At 49.6% G+C, this 26,973-nt stretch overlaps 1 protein-coding gene across 2 annotated transcripts in view; it reads right to left on the bottom strand.

Moving 5' to 3' along the window:
- The window catches only part of IGSF21 (immunoglobin superfamily member 21), a 555,163-nt gene that overhangs the window by 334,616 nt on the left and 193,574 nt on the right, over window positions 1–26,973 (bottom strand). The gene's annotated exons all lie outside the window — the stretch shown is intronic.

Genomic DNA, 26,973 nt, shown 5'->3' with positions numbered 1-26,973 from the left:
AGGGAGGTCAGAGTGGCATGTTGGATGGTACATGGAGGCACCTAGGGAGGTCAGAGTGACATGTGGGGTGTGATGTAGAGGTACCTGGGGAGGTCAGAGTGGCATGTGGGGTGGGATGTAGAGATATCTGGGGAGGTCAGAGTGGCATGTGGGGTGGGATGTAGAGGTATCTGGGGAGGTCAGAGTGGCATGTGGGTTGGGATGTAGAGATATCTGGGGAGGTCAGAGTGGCATGTGGGGTGGGATGTAGAGATATCTGGGGAGGTCAGAGTGGCATGTGGGGTGGGATGTAGAGGTATCTGGGGAGGTCAGAGTGGCATGTGGGGTGGGATGTAGAGGTATCTGGGGAGGTCAGAGTGTCATGTTGGATGGTACATGGAGGCACCTGGGGAGGTCAGAGTGACATGTGGGTTGGGATGTAGAGGTATCTGGGGAGGTCAGAGTGGCATGTGGGGTGGGATGTAGAGGTATCTGGGGAGGTCAGAGTGGCATGTGGGGTGGGATGTAGAGGTATCTGGGGAGGTCAGAGTGACATGTGGGGTGGGATGTAGAGGTACCTGGGGAGGTCAGAGTGGCATGTGGGGTGGGATGTAGAGGTATCTGAGGAGGTCAGAGTGGCATGTTGGATGGTACGTGGAGGCACCTGGGAATGTCAGAGTGGCATACGGGGTGGTTGTGGAGGCACCTGAGGGGTCAGAGTGACATATGGGATGGTATCTGGAGGCAACTGGAGAAGTCAGAGTGGCACGTGGGGGTACCTGGGGAAGTCAGAGTGGCATGTGGGGTGACTTGTGGAGGCATATTGGGAGGTTAGAGTGGACTTGTGGGGGCACATGGGGAGGTCTGAGTGGCATATGGGGTGGTATGTGGAGGCACCTGGGGAAGTCAGAGTTTTGTGTGTGTGGCGGGGGAAGGGGGGGGGGGACTACGAGTATGTGGGGGCACCTAGGGAGATCAGAGTGGCATGTGGGGTGGTTGTGGAGGCACCTGGCGAAGTCAGAGTTTTGTGTGTGGGGGGGGGGGGGACTACGAGTATGTGGAGGCACCTAGGGAGATCAGAGTGGCATGTGGGGTGGTTGTGGAGGCACCTGAGGGGTCTGAGTGGCATTCGTGGTGGTTGCGGAGACACCTGGGGAGGTCAGAGTTTAAAGTGTGTGTGTGGGGTGGGGGTACCACGAGTATGTGGAGGCACCTGGGGTGGTCAGAGTGGCATGTGGGGGGAGAGTATGTGGAGGCACGCAGGGTGGTCACAGTGCCATTTGCGGATTGGTGAGCCATGTGCAGTCGTAGATGTATTTTTTTTATTATTATATATTACTGTAGATTCTGAGATGCGCATTTAATAATACACTGCCAAAAATAAACATAACACTATTTCCACGTCCCCGCCGACCCCAGTAACTCCCCAGCTACCCCCCACCTCCGCCTCCCCTTCACCACCACACATTTTTCAAGAAAAATAGCAGCAACATCTCTGAGAAAGGTGGAACAGTCTGTCTGCACTTATTACACTGAGGTAACAGTACGTGTATGATGGATTGGTGGTCACGTAATGGTGAGAGTTACTCAGTGGTCTTGTGAAATCACGTGTGTTACCTAGGCGGATGGGCCTGAAATTAAACATATCATTCCCCAATAATTAGGAGTATATTAATTATTACTAGTTATTAGTGTATCTGCCATGCTACCAGCACCGTTATTCAGGAGAGAGCGATTTGTTAGAAGACAAACCCTCTCTTAGGGGTCTATTCATGAAGCAGTGAAAAGAGAGAAGTGAGCTAGAAGAGAAGTTGCCCATGGCAACCAATTAGTGTTGCACTGCATTGTATAAAATTATACGTAGCAGCTGATTGGTTGCCATGGGCTACTTCTCCACTGTCTCACTTCTCCACACTTTTCACTGCTTCATGAATTGACCCCTTAATCATCTTTCTGTAACTCCTGTAATAAAAAAACAACTCGGTTATATTCCAAAGGGAAAAGGAGGATAAACTCCCAGTGTGACTCTGATCTCCGTGTGCTGCGTTCCACGGGGGGGTAACGGCCGGTGGCTGCACGCCACGGTGGCACAGTGTCACGGGGTTGCCCCCTGAAGCAGAGGTAACTTTATATTACTGAAATACTTGAACTCGGAATTCTCTGTTCTAATGAATAAAAGAACGGAGTACAATCCCCTTCCACCTCGGTGCCTGAGAACCAGGATCCGCAAGTCTCAATTCTGTCTGGTTTTCATTACTGTCTGTGCAGAGAGGAAGAGGTCTACCACCAGGGAGCTACACATACATCAGCATGTAAGGATAAAGATTTCATTAGGCGATGATCACCTGCAGAAAAATATCATTACATCCTGCACTCCACAGAGCCGGGTAACCCGACGCAGCACACAGCAGCCATATTAAAGGCTGGATGATATGTTACGTGCCCTCGCTGCTGTAAGACATTGCAGAAGTGATGGACGTGCTGCTGAACACAACAAACTTCCATGGCTGGCTACTGAACGCACCTGGGAGCGGACAAGTGTTCCTGGACAATGTGGTACATTTATATATGATAAAGAGATCGCAATCACATAATGCCACCGCCGTCATTCTGCTCCGCTTGGGACTGTAGGCCTAGAGCGTCATAGGTCATATTGCTGGGAGATCCTGGGGATCCGCGGAGCATTGTTATACAAAAAGGCTCAGAAAACAGCTACTCAGGCTAATTTAGGACACTGCTGACCTTCTCGCAGTAAGCAGTGCTGAAAAAAACGCCCTCGGCCGCAAGCAGCAACGTTTATAAGAATGATCAACGCCAATACGTTTCAAAAGATGCTAGTAAAAGCCTGACTTATAGAACCAGTGGATAAAGAGCACAAACACTCCTAAATGTTTTGCCCCTCTTCACGAAACGCGTCGCCATATTATTAGCCATTACTTTTCTGTTACTATTGTAACAGGGTTCTGGAAATAAGAACAGGCACGTTCCCGGTGTTACAGCGTCTTTTACTGGAGGCAGACACTGTATAGCTTAGCAAATACAGACAGTAGCCTGGAAAAACAGTCCTAGTAATTAAATAAACAGGTGTACGGAAATAATCCAGCACCAAAGCCTATAGAGTTAATTCTGTTGTCCTGGAGTGCAACCATCTCCTGGCATGCTCCCTAGCACGGTTATACAGTCGGTCCTTGGCATTAATCACACCAGCATCAGTGACCAGAGCATCGGGCAGATGAGAGTTTTAAACTCTTCCTGGTCTCTGGTGATGACTCCCAGTTGACTCTGGGCAACCTGGAAAACCCAAAGTTCCAAACCACCATTGCTGGCGCAAAGTGCACATCCTATGTTTTCCTCTCCCTTGGAGGGAGCTGATCCAACATCAATGTGGGCAATTCAGGGGAGAGACAACCCTTCACACCACACTACATTAAAAAGAATAATGCATATAAAAAGGAAAAAGTACACAAACTAGTGCATGGCACAAGAGTTCCGGTGAAAATATCTATATAAAATTCTGTAATCTTATAATGATAACAACATTTCATACACTGGAGGAAGGAGGGGGGGGGGGCTGTCTAGGTGCGGATCTCAGTATGATGCTGCACCAGGTGCCATTCCCCCAGACGGTTGACAGAACTGGTGTCTGCTGTCCCCGTCTGATCCCATGCGCTCATTACTACCTGGCGTTGGTATCTATTATAGATGCAATTACTGTAGAACGCTGCTTCACATTGGAATCGTTTTCATTTACAGAATAACTCAATAGCAATGCTAAAATAAATTGTGTAACATGTGCAGAATCAGCAATGACAGTATAGAGTCACCGAAGACAGGTTTATTTATGAGAATGAAGGAGGCTTAGGTGCTGTGGCATTACCAGGCCAGGTTTTACGGACATCTCTGAGTCAAACGTGGCAACAGGTTATCATTTAATTGGTTGGTTTTGATGATACTGAATATGGGACCTTATTCAGGTTGGATTGCACACGCGAGGTACAGTATAATAGCCTACAGAATATTGCGTACAGGTCATAATCGCAATATACCCGCTGTTTGATTGACAGGAAGCCGACGTTTCTGGGCGGAAACCCACCGTTTTCTGGGTGTGTCAGAAAAAACGCAGGCGTGCCCAGGCGTTTTTAAGGAGGGTCTCTGACATCAGCGATGACCACTTCCAGCCCCTTGCTTCGCCAGAATTGTGGATGACCTTCAATGTTCCGGTAATTCCATAGGTTTTGCGATCAGGTCGCATACTGTGATGCATTTTAAGTTTCTGCAATGTGCGTTTTTTCGCTATTTCGGGGCGGCAGCTTTTTGATCGCAGCAACTGCTTTATAGCAGAGACTGCAATCCTTGCTGAATAGGGTCCTATGTTTCCACAGAGTAGATTTACTAAAGCTTCTAACACAGACACGTGGAAGTGTTGCCCATAGCAACCAAATGACAGCTTAAATGTGAATGGTTGCTATGAGTAACAGCACTACTTCTCGGTGTTAGAAGCTTTTTAGTAAACCTATCCCATGGAATCTCTGTAAGACCCCAGGGAGCAGCGCACAGCAGTCAGGGGATAGTGGTGAGAGACTGCCCTCTCTGCCCTCAGCTTTCTAGCGGCTAGAACACTCATACGCAACAACGGAAGCCACTGGCCGAATCCTCACACTCCCATGGAATGCAATGTGGACTAGGCCAAACGTGGTGCAGAGGCTGGTGGACTAGGCCAAACATGGTGCAGGGGCCGGTGGATTGGCCAAATGTGGTGCAGAGGCTGGTGGACTAGGCCAAATGTGGTGCAGGGGCCGGTGGATAGGCCATACTTGCCTACCTGACCCTCTCCATGAGGGAGAAAATGCTCTGTTCCTGGACTTTCCTGGTAATGTATGATTGCCATCATCTGTGGTTAAACACCTTTCTTATCAATTAACTAGCTCACCACAGGTGATGGCAATCATACATTACCAGGAAAGTCCAGGAACAGATCATTTTCTCCCTCATGGAGAGGGTCAGGTAGGCAAGTATGGGATAGGCCAAATGTGGTGCAGAGGCTGGTGGACTAGGCCAAATGTGGTGCACAGGCTGGTGGATAGGCCAAATGTGGTGCACAGGCTGGTGGACTAGGTCAAACGTGGTGCAGAGGCTGGTGGACTAGGCCAAACATGGTACTGGGGCCGATGGACTAGGCCAAACGTGGTACAGGGGCCAGTGGACTAGGCCAAACGTGGTACAGGGGCCAGTGGACTAGGCCAAACATTGTACAGAGGCTGGTGGAGTAGACCAAACGTGGTGCAGGGGCTGGTGGACTAGGCCAAACGTGGTAATGAGGCCGGTGGACTAGGCCAAACGTGGTACTGGGGCCGATTGACTAGGCCAAACGTGGTGCAGGGGCCAGTGGACTGGGCCAAACGTGGTGCAGGGGACGGTGGACTAGGCCAAACGTGGTGCAGGGGACGGTGGACTAGGCCAAACGTGGTACTGGGGCACATAATAATAACTACACGTCTAAGCTCAGCTGTAGTCATTGTTCATAATAGAGGAAACACTGTGGGCCAGACGGTGGATGCGAATCAGCCCAGTGAGCTCACGTCTTGTGCATGCACGGAAATAAAGTGTGCATTCAGGTTTGTTGCATCTTGCTTTGACCCCAATCACCCCCCAGCCGTACATTTGGGATGATACCGGTCCCCATCATGTGCACACCGGCACCAGCCCGTATAACAGACTCTGCGCAGCCTGCGGTACCATCGCTGAGCTCTGCGCCAGTGAGAGTGCCGCAGTACAGCTCATGTGAGATGGGAGGACTCCACCTGTGATGAAGTGATGGGAATGACCCTAAGAAGCAGAAGTCATTACCCACGTTAGGGATGGGGATTTTCAACAGGGACATCACACAGCAGCACGCAATCCTGGCACAGGTGCAGCACACTGCTGGGAACGCACAGACAACATGGCAGCAATCGGGGGAGCGGGGCTGCAGAGGAGGCCGCAGTGTGGAGCCTGCTCTCTCTGCACAGATGGAGCGATGCAGAATGGAACAGGACTATTACTGTATATCACTGTTATTAAAGCTGATCACTCAGACTAATTAACCAATTGCTTCTGACAAAGACAACTCAGGGATGGCAAATTATCAAAATGCAACGTTTCATCCGTTTCTTTATACAACACTTCTGTGCAGGTTTAATAGTAATATGTAAGTGCACACAGCTGCCCGATCTTGTGTGTAATCTCCACAATCTGCATTTTAACATTAAATAGAAACTAATCAGATCATAGAAGACAATTAACTAAAGAGCGCAGAGGAGGGAGCGAAATCCCCACGCACACTGCTCAAATCTATCTATCTATATATATATATATATATATATATATATATACGACAATAAACTACGCACAGGCACATACTACCTACTCTTACACATGTGACAATGCAGACACCTACACTGTATCCGTGTGCGATAGACCAGGCACGTTCAAGGAAAAGCAATTAACTAACAATCAGTGACATCTGTGCTATCATCTCTGTGACATCAATGAGTCCCTGTGACTGGATAGGCTGCACTCTCAGTGATGTCACTGGCTCCTAGTGACTGGATAGGCTGCACTCTCAGTGATGTCACTGGCTCCTAGTGACTGGATAGGCTGCACTCTCAGTGATGTCACTGGCTCCTAGTGACTGGATAGGCTGCACTCTCAGTGATGTCACTGTCTCCTAGTGACTGGATAGGCTGCACTCTCAGTGATGTCACTGTCTCCTAGTGACTGGATAGGCTGCGTTCTCAGTGATGTCACTGGTTCCTAGTGACTGGTTAGGCTGCACACTCAGTGATGTCACTGACTCCTAGTGACTGGATAGGCCGCACTCTCAGTGATGTCACTGGCTCCTAGTGACTGGATAGGCTGCGCTCTCAGTGATGTCACTGGTTCCTAGTGACTGGATAGGCTGCACTCTCAGTGATGTCACTGGCTCCTAGTGGCTGGATAGGTTGCACTCTCAGTGATGTCACTGGTTCCTAGTGACTGGACAGGCTGCAGTCTCAGTGATGTCACTGGTTTCTAGTGACTGGACAGGCTGCAGTCTCAGTGATGTCACTGGCTCCTAGTGGCTGGATAGGTTGCACTCTCAGTGATGTCACTGGTTCCTAGTGACTGGACAGGCTGCAGTCTCAGTGATGTCACTGGCTCCTAGTGACTGGATAGGCTGTGCTCTTAGTGATGTCACTGGTTCCTAGTGACTGGATAGGCTGCACTCTCAGTGTTGTCACTGGTTCCTAGTGACTGGATAGGCTGCACTCTTAGTGATGTCACTGTCTCCTAGTGACTGGATAGGCTGCACTCTTAGTGATGTCACTGTCTCCTAGTGACTGGATAGGCTGCACTCTCAGTGATGTCACTATCTCCTAGTGACTGGATAGGCTGCGTTCTCAGTGATGTCACTGGTTCCTAGTGACTGGTTAGGCTGCACACTCAGTGATGTCACTGACTCCTAGTGACTGGATAGGCTGCACTCTCAGTGATGTCACTGGCTCCTAGTGACTGGATAAGCTGCACTCTCAGTGATGTCACTGTCTCCTAGTGACTGGATAGGCTGCACTCTCAGTGATGTCACTGTCTCCTAGTGACTGGATAGGCTGCACTCTCAGTGATGTCACTGTCTCCTAGTGACTGGATAGGCTGCGTTCTCAGTGATGTCACTGGTTCCTAGTGACTGGTTAGGCTGCACACTCAGTGATGTCACTGACTCCTAGTGACTGGATAGGCCGCACTCTCAGTGATGTCACTGGCTCCTAGTGACTGGATAGGCTGCGCTCTCAGTGATGTCACTGGTTCCTAGTGACTGGATAGGCTGCACTCTCAGTGATGTCACTGGCTCCTAGTGGCTGGATAGGTTGCACTCTCAGTGATGTCACTGGTTCCTAGTGACTGGACAGGCTGCAGTCTCAGTGATGTCACTGGCTTCTAGTGACTGGATAGGCTGTGCTCTTAGTGATGTCACTGGTTCCTAGTGACTGGATAGGCTGCACTCTCAGTGTTGTCACTGGTTCCTAGTGACTGGATAGGCTGCACTCTTAGTGATGTCACTGTCTCCTAGTGACTGGATAGGCTGCACTCTCAGTGATGTCACTGTCTCCTAGTGACTGGATAGGCTGCGTTCTCAGTGATGTCACTGGTTCCTAGTGACTGGTTAGGCTGCACACTCAGTGATGTCACTGGCTCCTAGTGACTGGATAGGCTGCACTCTCAGTGATGTCACTGGCTCCTAGTGACTGGATAGGCTGCACTCTCAGTGATGTCACTGTCTCCTAGTGACTGGATAGGCTGCACTCTCAGTGATGTCACTGTCTCCTAGTGACTGGATAGGCTGCGTTCTCAGTGATGTCACTGGTTCCTAGTGACTGGTTAGGCTGCACACTCAGTGATGTCACTGACTCCTAGTGACTGGATAGGCTGCACTCTCAGTGATGTCACTGGCTCCTAGTGACTGGATAGGCTGCACTCTCAGTGATGTCACTGGTTCCTAGTGACTGGATAGGCTGCACTCTCAGTGATGTCACTGGCTCCTAGTGACTGGATAGGCTGCACTCTCAGTGATGTCACTGGCTCCTAGTGACTGGATAGGCCGCACTCTCATGAGCATTTGTTCTGGCTTGGAAATGTCTGTTTCCACTATATGGAAATTACAAATGAACTTTAACAGAATAAATATATATATATCTTTATATTTATTTATTTTTTACATTTATGTTACCGAGAAATGGACGTCCAAAATGAAAGTATTTCCTCCTGTTTCACAACCAAAAAATAGCTGTTGTTTTTTTTAAAGACCTGTAGAATATCCCCCCTCTGTATACGAGTGCTTGGCTGGTGTCGGGTGATAGCTGGCAGTTGAGCGGTTTGCGTTGTCAATTGTATTTTTCTTTTTCTACAACCGTGTATCTCAGTAATGCGAGAATCTAACAAAACTGACGTCGTATTCAGAATCAGCACCACAAAGTTACCCCCAAATCACTGTAATGTAATAGGCAATAAAATGAGTGCTGATCACTGGAATATACTGTAGTAATACATGCTGTATACAGAGCAGAGAGCCAGCCTCAGTCCACAGTGCCCATTCTCCCTCAGCGCTAATGCATAAACTAACCAATTACATAGACACGGGAAGGGGAGTGGTCTTATCCCAATGTGGGTGTGGCTTCACATGTTTGTGGGTGTGGTTGGATGAATCTATGCACATTGTGGGTGTGGCTTCACATGTATGTGGGTGTGGTTGGATGAATCTAGGCACAATGTGTGAGTGTGGCTTCACATGTATGTGGGTGTGGTTGGATGAATCTAGGCACAATGTGGGTGTGGCTTCACATGTATGTGGGTGTGGTTGGATGAATCTAGGCACATTGTGGGTGTGGCTTCACATGTATGTGGGTGTGGTTGGATGAATCTAGGCATTGTGGGTGTGGCTTCACATGTATGTGGGTGCGGTTGGATGAATTTAGGCACAATGTGGGTGTGGCTTCACATGTATGTGGGTGTGGTTGGATGAATCTAGGCCCAATGTGGGTGTGGCTTCACATGTATGTGGGTGTGGTTGGATGAATCTAGGCACAATGTGTGAGTGGCTTCACATGTATGTGGGTGTGGTTGGATGAATCTAGGCACATTGTGGGTGTGGCTTCACATGTATGTGGGTGTGGTTGGATGAATCTAGGCACAATGTGTGAGTGGCTTCACATGTATGTGGGTGTGGTTGGATGAATCTAGGCACAATGTGGGTGTGGCTTCACATGTATGTGGGTGTGGTTGGATGAACCTAGGCACAATGTGGGTGTTGCTTGGGCTCATTTTGTCCCAAATTTTCATTTTTAAAAAAATCTGTTGTAGAAACATAACAAAAATTTATTGAAATAAAATAAAAATAAAATTACAAATCATCCTATAAATTGGTATTAATCTTAAAACATTTTGGGTGTGGACCATGCACATCAAGGCCAGTGAATCACGCCTAACCTAACACATGAAAGTAGGTGGAGCATAATTGTTGGGTGCACCTAGGGGGGGAGATCAGCGATTAGGTACAGTATTACTGCTGCCTGACACAAATGAAACAGGTCAGCACTGAGCCTTAATACTTGAGGCCTTCATACAAGAAGGTGTGAACCGTGGAGAGGAGAAGTTCTGAGGGACTGAGAGGAGCAGGACTAGCAATAAAGAAATTAGTTACTCAAGTTGAGTTTGTTATGACAGCATAAATCTCGTCGGCAGCAATAAAATAGTCCTCTACCCCCATTACCCGGCACTGTCCGCTGATTCTGCTGCTATCCCCAGATCCTTCAATGCAATTTTGCAAACTCTTAGCTCCAAAGGTTTAATAGGTTTTAAGCGTTCTCCGAAGACCTCGTCAAATCGGTGCTGTCTACCGCCGCATAGTAACCAAATGAGACAAGGCAATTTATGACACCAGCTGTCTCTGTCAAAACTCCAGCTCCCAAACAGGCTTTAAGAGAGCAAATTATCACTCACGGCAGCCTCTGCGCGACATTCAGCTGTGACGCGGTGAGGGCTGTAAAGGGACGAAGGGGGTTTCAGCAGGAGGTGTCCCTGGCTTTCCGACACGTGAAAAGGTCAAAGAACGACTGGAAATCACTTGTCAGGAATTAGTGTTACTGCGCTGGTGATAAATAATGACTGTCACTTTCTCGGGCCCCAGGGTCCACGCTTACTAGCGACGCGTCTCCGAGTCTGCGTGCAGCCCCCTCAGCCTGTGTTCTCTCATCTCACCTTTATTTCCTTTCCTTAAGGTTCACAGATATAGAAAATAAACCTGTTTTGCAGGCGGTGAGAGCGCTGTGCCACGGCCTAGGTGGAGGTACTCCTGCTGGTGATGGCTTCTAGGGATAAAACCCCTTCTCGCCGACGCACCAGCATCTCCTGTCTGGGGAACATCCTCACCACAGATCCTTTCAGCCACAATGCCCGAGCATTGCCTGTCATTTACATTCCTTTCATGGCGGCATGCCGGCTGCCGGGAGAATAATGGCCCTCTCAAGTCATCTCCTTGTTGAATGAAGTTGAAATGTAAGGGTTTCATTGTGACAGCTCGTGTTTATTGCGGGAGAGTGGTGTTACAGTCAGTGTCGCTGGCATCCGAGCCGTGTGCTCGCTGCTTAGATGAGACAGAGAGTCGGGGTCCAGGTAACAGAGGAGACCCCCCCCCCCCCCCCCCCATATCGCAACGAGGCGCTGGGCAAGGAAGGGAGGAAACACACATACACATATATATATATATATATAGATATATATATACACACACACACACACACTGTATATATACACACTGTACACACATATACAGCATGTTAAACATGCATACAATATATATATATATATATATATATATATATTACACACATATGCAGTAAAATTCTGTTTTAGGGGAGATGTATCAAAGTTTGGAGAGAGATAAAGTACCAATCAGATGCTAACTGCCATGTTATAGGCTGTGCGGAATGATGACAGCTGATTGGCTTGTATGTTATCTCTCTCCAAGAAACAGGGGTCTATTTACTAAGCCTTCGATGCCACAGGCTGGGTTTGAAAAATGACAGTTAGGAGCGGATTGGCTGCTACTTTATCTCTCTCCAAGACTTAGTACATAGACCCCACAGTCTGTAAAATGACGGATTGGAGCTGATTGGCTGGTACTTTGGGGGTCATTCCGAGTTGATCGCTAGCTAGCAGTTTTTAGCAGCCGTGCAAACGCTATGCCGCCGCCCACTGGGGGTGTATTTTAGCTTAGCAGAAGTGCGAACGAAAAGATCGCAGAGCTGCTAAAAAAAAAAAAAAATTTGCAGTTTTAGAGTAGCTCCAGACCTACTCAGCGCTTGCGATCACTTCAGACAGTTCAGTTCCGGATTTGATGTCACAGACACGCCCTGCGTTCTCCCAGCCACGCCTGCGTTTTTCCGGTAGTTCATAGACCCCACAGTCTGTAAAATGATGGTTAGGTGCGGATTGGCTGCTACTTTATCTCTCTCTAAGCTATGATACATCCCACCCTATGAATGTCATCGCTGTGATAGAAGAAATAACACACTGTGTGTGATTATGAGCGATGATGTCAGCCACCACCTACAGTGTACTAGATGTGGGTCTGCTTTGGCGGCAGTAGGACCCCTGGACTATACGTCGGCCGGCGGAGGGACTGAGCAGAGTGGGAGAGCGAGCGGTTTGCTGGGGATTAGGTATAATCTACTTTCTCTGGTTCTCAGCAACTGTTATCAGGGGCGACTGTGTGTTCTATACACAATAATAGAAGCCTATAATCCAGGACCTGCTCCACGCAGCTAAACATCGGGGTCCCTAGCGAGAGAGACCCCCACCCGTTACACCCGAGAGGCCTTCCTCCAGTATACCTGTGCTGGGTAACTGGATGGTGGGAGACGCTGTTCCGCTTCTTACCTGGGCTCCCGCGAGATGCCGGGGGGGGGAGCACGGACACAGCAGAGGGGTGTGATTGTGGCATTACTATAGGTCAGTAATGTCCAAACTGCGGCCCTCCAGCTGTTGAGAAACTAATAATCCCAGCATGCCCTGACACAGCTTTAGCATTTTCTGACAGCAACACTCTGTCAGGGCACGCTGGGATATGTAGTTTCACAACAGCTGGAGGGCCGCAGTTTGGACATGCCTGCTATAGGGGTAAAGTTGTGATTATTCCCCTATACAACCTATATAATATGGTCCTATGTGGATATTTGAAACGTCTCAAAATAAGGGCTTGGTGATGTCCCGCCACATGCAAGAGTAGATCAGGTACAGGTCATCTGGGGCAGAACTACAGGTCCCAGCATGCCCAGTCCGCTATGATGGCACCTGTAGACACAGGTGCCGATAAGACATTAATTTCGGACACTTGAGAAGACATTGTAAGACCACAAGCCAGGAACAGATCTCACCGGCCTGTACAGGACCACCAAAGGCCTCTAGACCCCCGTGGCTGAGACACTATCTGTGCCACCCTCACTGCATGCACCTGTGCAGGGTAATGCCATACAGCGTATGAAGGCTCTCGGGCACTTTCCTGAGAGGGCATGCTCAGGCCACGGCTCTGCCACCGGTCACCCATGCTCAGGCCACGGCTCTGCCGCCGGTCACCCATGCTCAGGCCACGGCTCTGCCGCCGGTCACCCATGCTCAGGCCACGGCTCTGACACCGGTCACCCATGCTCAGGCCACGGCTCTGCCACCGGTCACCCATGCTCAGGCCACGGCTCTGCCACCCGTCACCCATGCTCAGGCCACGGCTCTGCCACCCGTCACCCATGCTCAGGCCACGGCTCTGCCGCCGGTCACCCAATCCGCAGAGCACATCACAGCTGAGAACATGCAGCTGCATGGCACGAGGTGGGCAGCAGCCCCTGCTACGTGCATTGTGTACCCTGTGCCCCCTCGCTAGACGCACGGACGTGTGCTCAGTCATCTAGCCTCAGTACGCCACACAGCGCGAGACGGGCGTCTTTCTCACAACACGATGCAACTAGGACGCACCAGGAGACTGCGCTGGTGACACTTGTGCATTGTGTGTGACGGAGGCTGTATACGGAGCACAATACAATCACTGGCATTCAGCCACTCTCCATAAGCCAGCCCTGGATCTGTGCCCGGCTCTCAGCCCGGGAGGTGACCGGTGGGCTGACTGTCTGGCCAGAGAATAGTCACCCTGTGAATGGCGACACCGTGGAGCTCCGTGCCCTTCAGTATGACTGCAGAGGGTGCGTTACTACATTAAAACAAGCGTAAAAAGAAGAGGTCTGACGCCAGAACACGGCAATTACACATGAGTTATTACATGTACAAAGAGATAGAGGGTGCTGACAGTCATTTCCAGAGCATTGCATTTCTCCTTTCCCTAATCCCCCCAACCGCAGCCTAACTCTAACCCTCCCCCTAGTGTCAAAGTTGAAGAGCCGAGACCCCTCGGGCAGCCGCCCAAGAAGAGCCCACTTTCCTCGTGGAATGGGCTTTTACTGATTTAGGATGCGGCAGTCCAGCCGCAGAATGTGCAAGCTGAATCGTACTACAGATCCAGCGAGCAATAGTCTGCTTTGAAGCAGGTGCACCCAACTTGTTGGGCGCATACAGGATAAAGAGCGAGTCAGTCTTTCTGACTCCAGCTGTCCTGGAAACATAAATTTGTAGGGCCCTGACTACATCCAACAACTTGGAAGCCTCCAAGTCATTTGTAGCCGCAGGCACCACGATAGGTTGGTTCAGATGAAAAGCTGATACCACTTTGGGGAGAAACTGGGGACGAGTCCTCAATTCTGCCCTATCCATATGGAAAATCAGATAAGGGCTTTTACAAGACAAATCCGCCAATTCTGAAACCCGCATGGCCGAAGCCAAGGCCAACAACATGACCACTTTCCACGTGAGATATTTCAAATCCACGGTTTTCAGTGGCTCAAACCAATGTGACTTTAGGAAATCCAACACCACGTTGAGATCCCAAGGTGCCACTGGAGGCACAAAAGGGGGCTGAATATGCAGCACTCCCTTAACAAAAGTCTGAACTTCAGGTAGTGAAGCCAATTCTCTCTGGAAGAAAATCAATAGAGCCGAAATCTGGACCTTAATGGAACCCAATTTTAGGCCCATAGTCACCCCTGACTGTAGGAAGTGCAGGAACCGGCCCAGCTGAAATTCTTCCGTTGGGGCCTTCCTGGCCTCACACCACGCAACATATTTACGCCATATGCGGTGATAATGGTTTGCGGTTACTTCTTTCCTAGCTTTAATCAGCGTAGGAATGACTTCCTCCGGAATGCCCTTTTCCTTCAGGATCCGGTGTTCAACCGCCATGCCGTCAAATGCAGCCGCGGTAAGTCTTGGAACAGACAGGGCCCCTGCTGCAGCAGGTCTTGTCTGAGCGGTAGAGGCCATGGGTCCTCTGACATCATTTCTTGAAGTTCCGGATACCACGCTCTTCTTGGCCAATCCGGAACAATGAGTATAGTTCTTACTCCTCTTCTCCTTATTATCCTCAGTACCTTTGGTATGAGAGGAAGAGGAGGGAACACATAAACCAATCGGTACACCCACGGTGTTACCAGAGCGTCCACAGCTATCGCCTGCGGGTCTCTCGACCTGGCGCAATATTTTTCTAGCTTTTTGTTTAGGCGGGACGCCATCATGTCCACCTGTGGTTTTTCCCACTGGTTTACAATCATTTGAAAGACTTCTGGATGAAGTCCCCACTCTCCCGGGTGGAGGTTGTGCCTGCTGAGGAAGTCTGCTTCCCAGTTGTCCACTCCCGGAATGAACACTGCTGACAGTGCCAACACGTGATTTTCCGCCCATCGGAGAATCCTTGCGGCTTCTGCCATCGCCGTCCTGCTTCTCGTGCCGCCCTGTCGATTTACATGGGCGACCGCCGTGATGTTGTCTGACTGGATCAGTACCGGCTGGTTTTGAAGCAGGGGTTTTGCCTGACTTAGGGCATTGTAAATGGCCCTTAGTTCCAGAATATTTATGTGCAGGGAAGTCTCCTGACTTGACCATAGTCCTTGGAAGTTTCTTCCCTGTGTGACTGCTCCCCAGCCTCGAAGGCTGGCATCCGTGGTCACCAGGACCCAGTCCTGTATGCCGAATCTGCGGCCCTCTTGAAGATGAGCACTCTGCAGCCACCACAGCAGAGACACCCTTGTCCTCGGAGACAGGGTTATCAGACGATGCATCTGAAGATGCGATCCGGACCACTTGTCCAACAGGTCCCACTGAAAGGTTCTTGCATGAAACCTGCCGAATGGAATCGCTTCGTAGGAAGCTACCATTTTTCCCAGGATCCATGTGCAGTGATGCACCGACCCTGTTTTGGTTTTAGGAGGCCTCTGACTAGAGATGACAGCTCCTTGGCTTTTTCCTCCGGGAGAAACACTTTTCTCTGTTCTGTGTCCAGAACCAACCCTAGGAACAGCAGGCGTGTCGTAGGGACCAGCTGTGACTTTGGAATGTTTAGAATCCAGCCGTGCTGTTGTAGCACTTCCCGAGATAGTGCTACCCCTACCAACAATTGCTCTCTGGACCTCGCCTTTATCAGGAGATCGTCCAAGTACGGGATAATTAAAACTCCCTTCTTTCGAAGGAGTATCATCATTTCCGCCATTACCTTGGTAAAGACCCTCGGAGCCGTGGAGAGACCGAACGGCAACGTCTGGAATTGGTAATGACAATCTTGTACCACAAACCTGAGGTACTCCTGGTGAGGATGGTAAATGGGGACATGTAGGTAAGCATCCTTGATGTCCAGCGATACCATGTAATCCCCCTCGTCCAGGCTTGCAATAACCGCCCTGAGCGATTCCATCTTGAACTTGAATTTTTTTATATATGTGTTCAAGGATTTCAAATTCAAAATGGGTCTCACCGAACCGTCCGGTTTCGGTACCACAAACATTGTGGAATAGTAACCCCTTCCTTGTTGAAGTAGGGGCACCTTTACTATCACTTGTTGTGAATACAGCTTTTGAATTGCCTGTAACACTGCCTCCCTGCCTGAGGGAGTGGTTGGCAAGGCAGATTTGAGGAAACGGCGGGGGGGAGACGTCTCGAATTCCAGTTTGTGCCCCTGAGATACTACTTGAAGGATCCAGGGATCCACCCGTGAGCGAGCCCACTGATTGCTGAAATTTTTGAGACGGGCCCCCACCGTACCTGGCTCCGCCTGTGAAGCCCCAGCGTCATGCTGTGGACTTAGAGGAAGCGGGGGAGGACTTTTGCTCCTGGGAACTGGCTGTATGCTGCAGCTTCTTTCCCCTACCTCTGCCTCTGGGCAGAAAGGACGCGCCTTTAACCCGCTTACCCCTATTGGGCCGAAAGGACTGTACCTGATAATATGGTGCTTTCTTTGGTTGTGAGGGAACATGGGGTAAAAATGTAGACTTCCCAGCTGTTGCTGTGGAAACGAGGTCCGAGAGACCATCCCCGAACAATTCCTCACCCTTATAAGGCAGAACTTCCATGTGTCGTTTGGAATCTGCATCACCTGTCCACTGCCGAGTCCATAACCCTCTCCTGGCAGAAATGAACATTGCACTAATTTTGGATGCCAGCCGGCAAATATCCCTCTGTGCATCCCTCATGTATAAAAGTGCGTCTTTTATATGCTCTACGTTTAGCAAAATAGTGTCCCTGTCTAGGGTATCTATATTTTCTGACAGGGAATCTGACCACGCAGCAGCAGCACTGCACATCCAGGCTGAAGCTATAGCCGGTCTCAATATAACACCTGTGTGTGTATATATATATAGATTTCAGGATAGCCTCCTGCTTTCTATCAGCAGATTCCTTCAGGGCGGCCGTATCCGGAGACGGTAGTGCCACCTTCTTTGACAAGCGTGTGAGCGCTTTATCCACCCTAGGGGATGTTTCCCAGCGTGACCTATCCTCTGGCGGGAAAGGGTACGCCATTAGTAACCTCTTAGAAATTACTAGTTTTTTATCAGGGGAAGCCCACGCTTCTTCACACACTTCATTTAACTCTTCAGATGGAGGAAAAGCTACTGGTAGTTTTTTCTCTCCAAACATAATACCCTTTTTTGTGGTACCGGGGGTAACATCAGAAATGTGCAACACATTTTTCATTGCCTCAATCATGTAACGTGTGGCCCTACTGGAAGTTACATTAGTCTCCTCGTCGTCGACACTGGAGTCAGTATCCGTGTCGACATCTGTGTCAACCATCTGAGGTAGCGGACGTTTTAGAGCCCCTGATGGCTTTTGAGACGCCTGGGCAGACACAGGCTGAGAAGCCGGCTGTCCCACATTTGGTATGTCGTCAAACCTTTTATGTAAGGAGTCGACACTATCACGTAATTCCTTCCACAGCACCATCCACTCAGGTGTCAACCCCGCAGGGGGTGACATCACATTTACAGGCATCTGCTCCGCCTCCACATAAGCCTCCTCATCAAACATGTCGACACAGCCGTACCGACACACCGCAAACACACAGGGAATGCTCTGACAGAGGACAGGACCCCACAAAGCCCTTTGGGGAGACAGAGAGTATGCCAGCACACACCAGAGCGCTATATAACACTGGGATCCCACTATCAATGAGTGTTTTCCCTTATAGCTGCTTTTTTATATATCTGATATATATATATATTATCTATACTGCGCCTAAATTTAGTGCCCCCCCTCTCTTTTTTACCCTTCTGTAGCGTTCAGACTGCAGGGGAGAGCCAGGGAGCTTCCTTCCAGCGGAGCTGTGAGGGAAAAATGGCGCCAGTGTGCTGAGGGAGAAGCCCCGCCCCCTTTTCGGCGGACTTTCTCCCGCTTTTTCTGGAATACTGGCAGGGGTAATTTTACATCTATATAGCCTCTAGGACTATATATGATGTATATTTGCCAGCCAAGGTGTCATATATTGCCCTCAGGGCGCCCCCCCCCCCCCAGCGCCCTGCACCCATCAGTGACCGGAGTGTAAGGTGTACATGAGGAGCAATGGCGCACAGCTGCAGTGCTGTGCGCTACCTTGGTGAAGACCGAAGTCTTTTGCCGCCGATTTTCCGGACCTCTTCTTGTTTCTGGCTCTGTAAGGGGGACGGCGTCGCGGCTCCGGGAACGAACACCAAGGTCGGGTCCTGCGGTCGATCCCTCTGGAGCTAATGGTGTCCAGTAGCCTAAGAAGCCCAAACTACCACCTGTTAGGTAGGTTCGCTTCTTCTCCCCTTAGTCCCTCGCTGCAGTGAGTCTGTTGCCAGCAGATCTCACTGTAAAATAAAAAACCTAAATATACTTTCTTTCTAGGTGCTCAGGAGAGCCCCTAGTGTGCATCCAGCTCAGCCGGGCACAGGATTCTAACTGAAGTCTGGAGGAGGGTCTTAGTGGGAGGAGCCAGTGCACACCAGTAGTCTAAAAGCTTTCTTTATAGTTGTGCCCAGTCTCCTGCGGAGCCGCTAATCCCCATGGTCCTTACGGAGTCCCCAGCATCCACTTAGGACGTTAGAGAAATGGCCAAATCTTTCTAGTGACTAACGAGTTAATGGTTTCGCATACACTGCATGAATCTGGGAATGCAGCAGAGTGCATGAACGTTCTCAGACACTTTCCAAAAACCACAGCGGGCATGTTCGGCCCACGACTCGCCGGCCGGAGTAACCAAGAAGAGAAGCCTTTTACTAGGATCTAGTTTTACTGTCTGTAACACCCCCTGATAGGTGGCGGCTGTCAGAATGAGACATTATCCACAGACCAATAGGATCATGTCACCTAACGAGCGAAGTGTTGGGATCATTATGTAATGGGCGAACTGGTCTTTGACGTAGGTGCTTTCCATACACAGTAAAATGCGTTTTCTAAATCAGATCTGTAGCGTGTGTGCCCGGGTTGGGTCAGGCTTGTGTCAGGTGACCTCACACCTCATTTTCAAAATTTGGTTTTGACACTGAAATTCATTATTAGGAGCCAATCTCTTACTATGACGGTATCCGGTCTTCAGGTCCCACCTCACTAAGGTCAACAGTCATTAGGCCGACCAATATCGGTCAACATGTGTTGACCAATAGTGGTCAAGGGCAAAAGTCAACACATGGGCAGGGCAAAGGTCAGGGCACAAAGGACGACACAGTGGACAGGGCAAAGGTCGACACATGAAAAGGTCAACATGAGTTTTCAATTTTTGTAAAAAAAATGTTAGACTTTTTCTTACTTTACGATCCACGTGGACTAATATCGAGAATGGTAACCTGTGCCGAGCGCAGCTGTAGCAGAGCGAGGCACCTTGCCCGAAGCACGGTGAGTGAAGCGAGCCACGCGAGGGGACACGGTGCACTAATTGGGGTTCCCCGTCACTTTCCGAAGAAAACGTCACCAAAACAAAAATAAAACAAAAAAAGCTCACGTCGACCTTTGGAAAAAGGTCGACCTTTTCCGTGTCGACCTAGTCACTGTTGACCAATAGTAGTTGACCTAATAACTGTTGACCTAGTTAGGGTCGACCCAATTATCCACACCCTACTATAACACGTCCATAAATCATATACTATAGGAAAGATCAATGAAGAAAGCACCTATCAGCTTTAGCGGCGATCACGTAACCAGCCAATCAGAAGCGGCAGGACACCCACAGCCGACACTGCTTTGGCAGGAGTATAGGAGTATCTCTGCCGGCCCGCGTCTGTTCCTGTCCGTACTGTTCTCGGCCTAAGTAACACCAGCCCCTTCCCTCTCATGTTCCGCCTCTCTAGTCGCAGCCGGACGCAAGTGCCAGATTCAAGCAGACGTACCACACCCCCACGCGACGACATGTTTTATGGCGCTCCGTGCCACGAGTCCAGTTGTTTTCTAACATGTGATCCAGGTGTCAGGAGAAGTGAGATGTACAAGGGTCTGAAAATTTACCTCAGATCAATGAAATAAAGGAACCTGAGTATCCACCTCATAACCTGGCAGAGATGCGTGTGCGGCCTGGGTGCCACCTACCCCCTGAAATAAACAGCCCCTTCTAAAGGATCCAGAATCTAGAAGCAACCCCTGGAGCTGGAAAGGGAAATCGTTGCACAAATATCCAGGCGGTGACACAAATAGAAATTCAATACCACAGGATCAGACCATATGGAGGCACTAAGTGGGTCAAGAGCTTCTTATCGTCTATCTTCTGCGTGTACGGGAAAGAGGCGGCGAAATACCCAGAGCTGTGTTCCTGCCTCCTAACCAAAAACATGATTCACCGTGTCAGCTCCCCGTCAGCGTCTCAGTCTGTCCTGCGCCGCGTAATACTGCTGTACAGTCTGAGGATTGAGCCGCACGCTTCCCCCCACTCTCCGGCTCGCTCGCCGCCTGACCTGCACCTTAAGCAATGCCTTCAAATTACCGCTGCGGACAAATAAATATTACCGCCGCCAAGGTGGGAGCTTTTTGTAGCGAGAAATGATGTGTAATTTTCAGAAATGTTCGCAGTGCATCAAATCGCCGGGCATGTGGCAGGCAGGGAGAGAGATGATGGATAGATAGCGCAGCCGCTGCCCGGCGGGGTGGAAATCAGAGACGGCACAGATGAGTTTCTGCCAGGGAGCCACAATATGAGGCCCTGATATTGGCAGCGGCGAGTGCCCCCCCCCCCCCCCCTCCTCTCCTCCTTTCATCTCTCTCTCTCTGTACAAAGATTGGGAATGGAGGGGGGGGTTCTGCTTTATCATTAAAATGAAACAATATATTTCAGCTTCGTCCTCCTATGTGCGTAGAATTTGCATTCATCCCCGCAGTAATAAATGCGTTCTGGGAGCAAAGGGTTAAGTAGCCGGCGAAATATATTGCAATATTCTTTCTGGTGCACAAATAAGCGGATAGAGATAAAATGAGAAGGAGACTCAAATAGAAACATGATAATGAGGCAATATCGCACCGTGTTTGAGGATGCTCGCTGCCCGCCAATGGTAACAATGAGTATTAACCCCGCGAGGTGATTTCCCGGCTAGGCCAGGGCGGGTCAGGTGCGGAGGGGTGACCCTCGGTAATCGCACCGCCAGGGAATAATGGGGACAGAGATTAGTGCGCTGTACTGCTCTCTCCCTGCTCACATGTAGAGAACGGCTAAAACCTTCAGAAATATGTATAGAAATGTGTGTAATGGAAATATATACAATAGAAAAATAAACAGGCATAAAGTAAATATATGCAAGTGTGTATGGGCATGCAGGTGGGTGTGTGTGCATGAGGGGGTGCGTGAGGGGGTGCGTGAAGGGGGGTGTGGGTGCGTGAGGGGGTGTGTGGGTGCATGTGGGGGCGTGAGGGTGCATGAGGGGTCGTGTGGGTGCGTGAGGGGGCGTATGGGTGCGTGAGGCGGCGTGTGGGTGCATGAGGGGGCGTGTGGGTGGGTGCGTGAGGGGGAGTGTGGGTGCATGAGGGGGCATGTGTGCATGTGAGGGGGGGGGTGGGTGCGTGAGGGAAGGGGGGGGTGCGTGAGGGTGCGTGTGGGTGTGTGACGGGGCGTGTGGGTGCGTGAGGGGGCGCGTGTGTGCATGTGAGGGGGCGTGTGTGCATGTGAGGGGGCGTGTGTGCATGAGGGGGCGTGTGGGTGCATGAGGGGGCGTGTGGGTGCATGAGGGGGCGTGTGGGTGCATGAGGGGGCGTGTGGGTGCATGAGGGGGCGTGTGGATGCATGAGGGGGCGTGTGGATGAGGGGGGCGTGTGGGTGGATGAGGGGGGCGTGTGGGTGCATGAGGGGGGCGTGTGGGTGCATGAGGAGGAGTGTGGGTGCATGAGGGGGCATGCGGGTACGTGAGGGGGCGTGTGAGTGTGTATGGGTAAGTGAGGGGCATGTTGGTGCGTGAGGGGGCATGTTGGTGCGTGAGGGGGCATGTTGGTGCGTGAGGAAGAGTGTGGGTGCATGAGGGAGCGTGTGCGCATGTGAGGAGGCGTGTGGGTGCATGAGGAGGAGTGTGGGTGCATGAGGGGGGGCGGGTGCATGAGGGGGGGTGTGGGTGCATGAGGAGGAGTGTGGGTGCATGAGGGGGGGCGGGTGCATGAGGGGGGGTGTGGGGGTATGAAGGGGTGTGTGGGGGTGTGAAGGGGCGTGAGGGTGCATTCCAGTATTTCCGCATTGGTCAGTGTTGTTTATTCAGAAACTTTCAATGTGTGTGTGTGTGTTTGTGTGTATATATATATATATATATATATATATATATAGTGCAGAGCTTTCCACTAGCCGTGGAAATGATAGCACTCTCCAGACAAAAATCGATGAAGTCAAAGTAATATCTTTACTCCAAAAAAGGTGCAAAACAAGTCAAAAACAGTTCCACATATAATGATAATCTCTCACTATCACGGCCCATTCGCACGTATGCGCTAAGCACAGAAGCGCTGTAAATTCATTCCTCTTATGCATTTTTAACGGTATCCGTTCACATGGTTGACCATGTTATGGTCGACAGTCATTAGGTCGACCACTATTGGTCGACATTGACATGGTCGACATGGACACATGGTCGCCACATGAAAATGGTCGACACATGAAAGGTCGACACATGAAAAGGTCGACATGAGTTTTTTTAACTTTTTTTTCTTTTGGGGAACTTTTCGATACTTTACGATGCACATGGACTACGATTGGAACGGTAAAGTGTGCCGAGCGAAGCGGTAGCGGAGCGAAGGCACCATGCCCGAAGCATGGCGAGCGAAGCGAGCCATGCGAGGGGACGCGGTGCACTAATTGGGGTTCCCAGTCACTTTACGCAAAAAACGACACCAAAAAAAGTTAAACAACTCATGTCGACCTTTTCATATGTTGACCATTTTCACGTGTCGACCATTTTCATGTGTCGACCATGTGTCCATGTCAACCATGTCAATGTCGACCAATAGTGGTCGACCATAACATGGTCGACCATTCATACCGGAACCATTTTTAACGCATCTTCCATGCATCGTGCTTTTTACCGATGCAATCTACAACACTTTAACGTACGAGAAACAGATTGCGCTGCGTTGTAAAAATGTGTGAAAACCGTGGCGTGGATCAGACCGCGAGACACCACTCGCCCTAGCGCCAGAGAAGCGCACTAACAGCGGACAGGTGTGAATGAGCCCTCAGGGTATTTTCCATGTAGTCGATTTCTGCAGCAGAAAATCTCTAATATATAAAATCTCCTCTTAATTCCCGTCACGTCCTGTGCTCTGGAAGCTGGGAAAATGAGCCGCAGCAGCAGCTGCCCCCACGGGAGGGACGGCAAGGCGAGAACCAGGAGCCCGGCGCTGAGATGGTTAACAAACATTTATTCCAGATTCTTTCCTGTGCGCCTGACAGCCAGCAAATCAGCCCAGTATTACATTAGTGACCTCTCTCTGTTGAACAGGTTAAATTATGCTGTGATACCGTAATGTGCGCGGAACAGAAAAATATTCTTTACAAATTAAGAGTAATGGGAGTAATGCGCACAGTGGGGCTCTCCTAGCGAGACAGACGGCGATAAATAACCCGTGTTACGGCAAAGAACAACAAGCCGTAATTACATCTGTACAGATAATATACACACGTATATATATTATAAAGAGCACTGGGGCTGCGACGCGTTATTACTGAGTGATAGAGATGAGACGTCTCCCACCTGCAATGACATTACATTTCTCTCCAATCTCATATTTACATATCCAGTGTGACTTCAAATCCACCGGCCATCCCACTCCAGCGGCCGCAATCCGCAGCGCATTTTCCTTTCCAACAGGAAAATCTTCCTTCGCTTTATAAATTGTTTATCCAGCTAGCTAGACTGTAAGCTCTTCAGGCGAGGGAGGCCTGCAAGGCTTTGGGAGCATTGGACACACCTCAGCCGCGCTTACCTTCAGGGGGTCTCCTAACAGAAGCAATGGTTAATACTTACCGATCCTGGAAGCAACTTGTTTTCCAGCGGGGCTACATAGTGATGTCATAGTGCGCAACCGAGTGCAATCACCACCTTGACCGAACGCCACATCTTCCCCAGGTCTATAGCCCTTGATTCTGGCACAGGATACCACAGCCAAGAACAACATGGAATATGGGTCACACTGCATGAACCGCCCCTAGTGGCCTAGGTCCCAGTAGGGGTAGGTATATACTGACGATAGCCAAGGGTCATTCAATGAAAATGCGGCGTCACTTACACAGCAAAGCTAAATAAATGATGAAATGTATAAATACGATACTATCATGACCATGTGTAGCACTATAAAGGGACTGGTATTGGTACCAAATACATAGTAATATAGCTGATGAGGTCAAAAAGAGAAAAAAAGTCCATTGAGTTCAACCTGTATTATAAAATTTAATTTCATTTAAATGCTGTATCCATGGATATTTCTTTCAGTTAGGAATTTATCTAATCAATTTTTTTTTACTTATTGACAGAGTCCACCATTACTACCTTCTCTGACAGAGAATTCCAAATCCTTGCTGCTCTTACTGTGAAGAACCCTTTCCTCCGTTGTGTATGAAATCTTATAACCTCACGTGACCTGTGTAGCGTTTCTTTGATAAACAGATCGTCTGATAAATCCGTGTATTGTCCCTTTATGTATTTATAAATATTCTAAATATTAATAATGTCCCGAATACAAAGGTCACACATTTTTTCTATACAATGACCGCTTATTTTTTGCTACAGGCAAGTCCTCCCCTTTATCTCGAAGATTTGATACATCTCACCCATAGCAGGTTCTGAAAACCACATCCGAAGGCGTTATAATGTGCTGTTGCCCTTGTAGTTCACTGACGGCCAGACAGAAACAGTTCAAGGGCCACGAGCGGCCCCCAAACCACCACGGGGGCCACACGTGCCCTTTATCTCTGCAATACTTTCAAACGATGCATTTTAATCAATAAACACACGCCCCAAGGACAGAACCCGCAAGCCACTCAACTCAGCCACTCGCCCCAAAACATGCCGCAGACCCCTCAAATTGCCCACAATCCCAAGGGGACAACAGGGCCAGCATTCCGAGACAATAATTCCTCTGCATCCTGGAATACTGTGGCAGGTGGGAAGGCTCACACATCCTATCGCTACTGCGCCCGGACCAGCCTGGGGATAATATACACGCCGGTATGTATAATTCATTCACATTGCTTCTCGGATGTTTGCCGGAGGTGAAAGCGGAGTGTCAGGGAGAATAAACAAATAAACACAACAAACCTCATCCCTATTTACCTCCGGGTTTATTTATTCAGCGCCGACGTTTTAACTGCAAATATCAAAGCACGGCCACGTTCTGTCACTCACCAATAAAACCAAGATGCGCCGACGTGAAATTCAAAACGCCGGCTTAATAAAACGTTTCCTCTGCCCTAATAATGCCCAGACACGGGCCTGGTCTTCCAGGCTGCGGAGATCACACAGCTAATTGCAGATGGACCGCGAGGATCTGCGCATCGCCCCCCGTGTCCTCATCATTAAACGCAGACTTTTTTTCTCTCCCGTCTCTTTTTAAATATTTATGAATCTATCACATAAGAAGGCTGAGCCCAGATTTGGAGGAGAACAGAAGATAATTACCAGGTGATGGGGTGCGAGCGATTTTCTAATCTTCACAATTAACTTGGGTCTGCTTTCCCTTAGATTTTATTAACATCCCCTGAATTCTAATGAATTTGCTGTGTGAAGGGCTGCGGTCGGCGGATCTGGTGTAAATACAGATATTATCGTGCCAGCGAGGCGCCAAGGCCCAGCCGCGTCCAGTAGCATCTCTCTGTGAAGGTTATAATGACGGCGGGCAGCTTAGGGTTCCGGTTCCCCCGTCCTTGCGTAATGTCACTGGGGTTTATGTCTGAGAGACGGGGGAGGGTTGTGGAGCCTCCTCGTATACATAGTGTAAAGGAACATATATACTATGGGGTCTATGCATGAAGCAGTGACAAGAGTGGAGAAGTTGCCCATGACAACCAATCAGCTGCTATGTATAATTTTATAGAATGCACTTTTGAAATGTTACCTCAACGCTGATTGGTTGCCCTGGGCAACGTCTCCATATTTCATGAATAGACCCCATGGTTTGTTTATCAGTGCGCCGCCTACTTTTTCACCCAATATCCGCTTCTTATCCATACGCACTTCCCAATTATACCGTTATGTAAATATATACAGAGCAGAAGGTGAACGTGTCCCACTTATGTCCTGTGTACAAAGACTAAGTGACCCCTCTATGGTTATTTTCCAAGATACCCCGTTATACACTCAGTGGCCACAATATTGGGTACACCTGCCTAGTACTGGGTAGGATCCCCACCCCCCAATACAGCCTGGTATATGTGTACCATGGATACAGCAAGGTGCAGGAAATGTTCCTCAGATCCCTCAGCCATGGTGACATCACACTGTCGCTGCAGACACACACACACACGTTTTTTTGTTGGGAGCCGGTTAACCTACCTGTATATTTTTGGATTGTGGGGGGAAGCCGGAGCATCCAGAGGAAACCCACTCAAGTACGGGGAGAATATACAAACTCCACACCGATCGGGCC

The sequence above is a fragment of the Pseudophryne corroboree genome, chromosome 10 (genome assembly GCF_028390025.1).
Source record: "Pseudophryne corroboree isolate aPseCor3 chromosome 10, aPseCor3.hap2, whole genome shotgun sequence".
NCBI classification, from domain to species: Eukaryota; Metazoa; Chordata; class Amphibia; order Anura; family Myobatrachidae; genus Pseudophryne; species Pseudophryne corroboree.
Note: the sequence above shows the minus strand (reverse complement) of the source record. Positions and strands in the feature narration are given on the sequence as shown.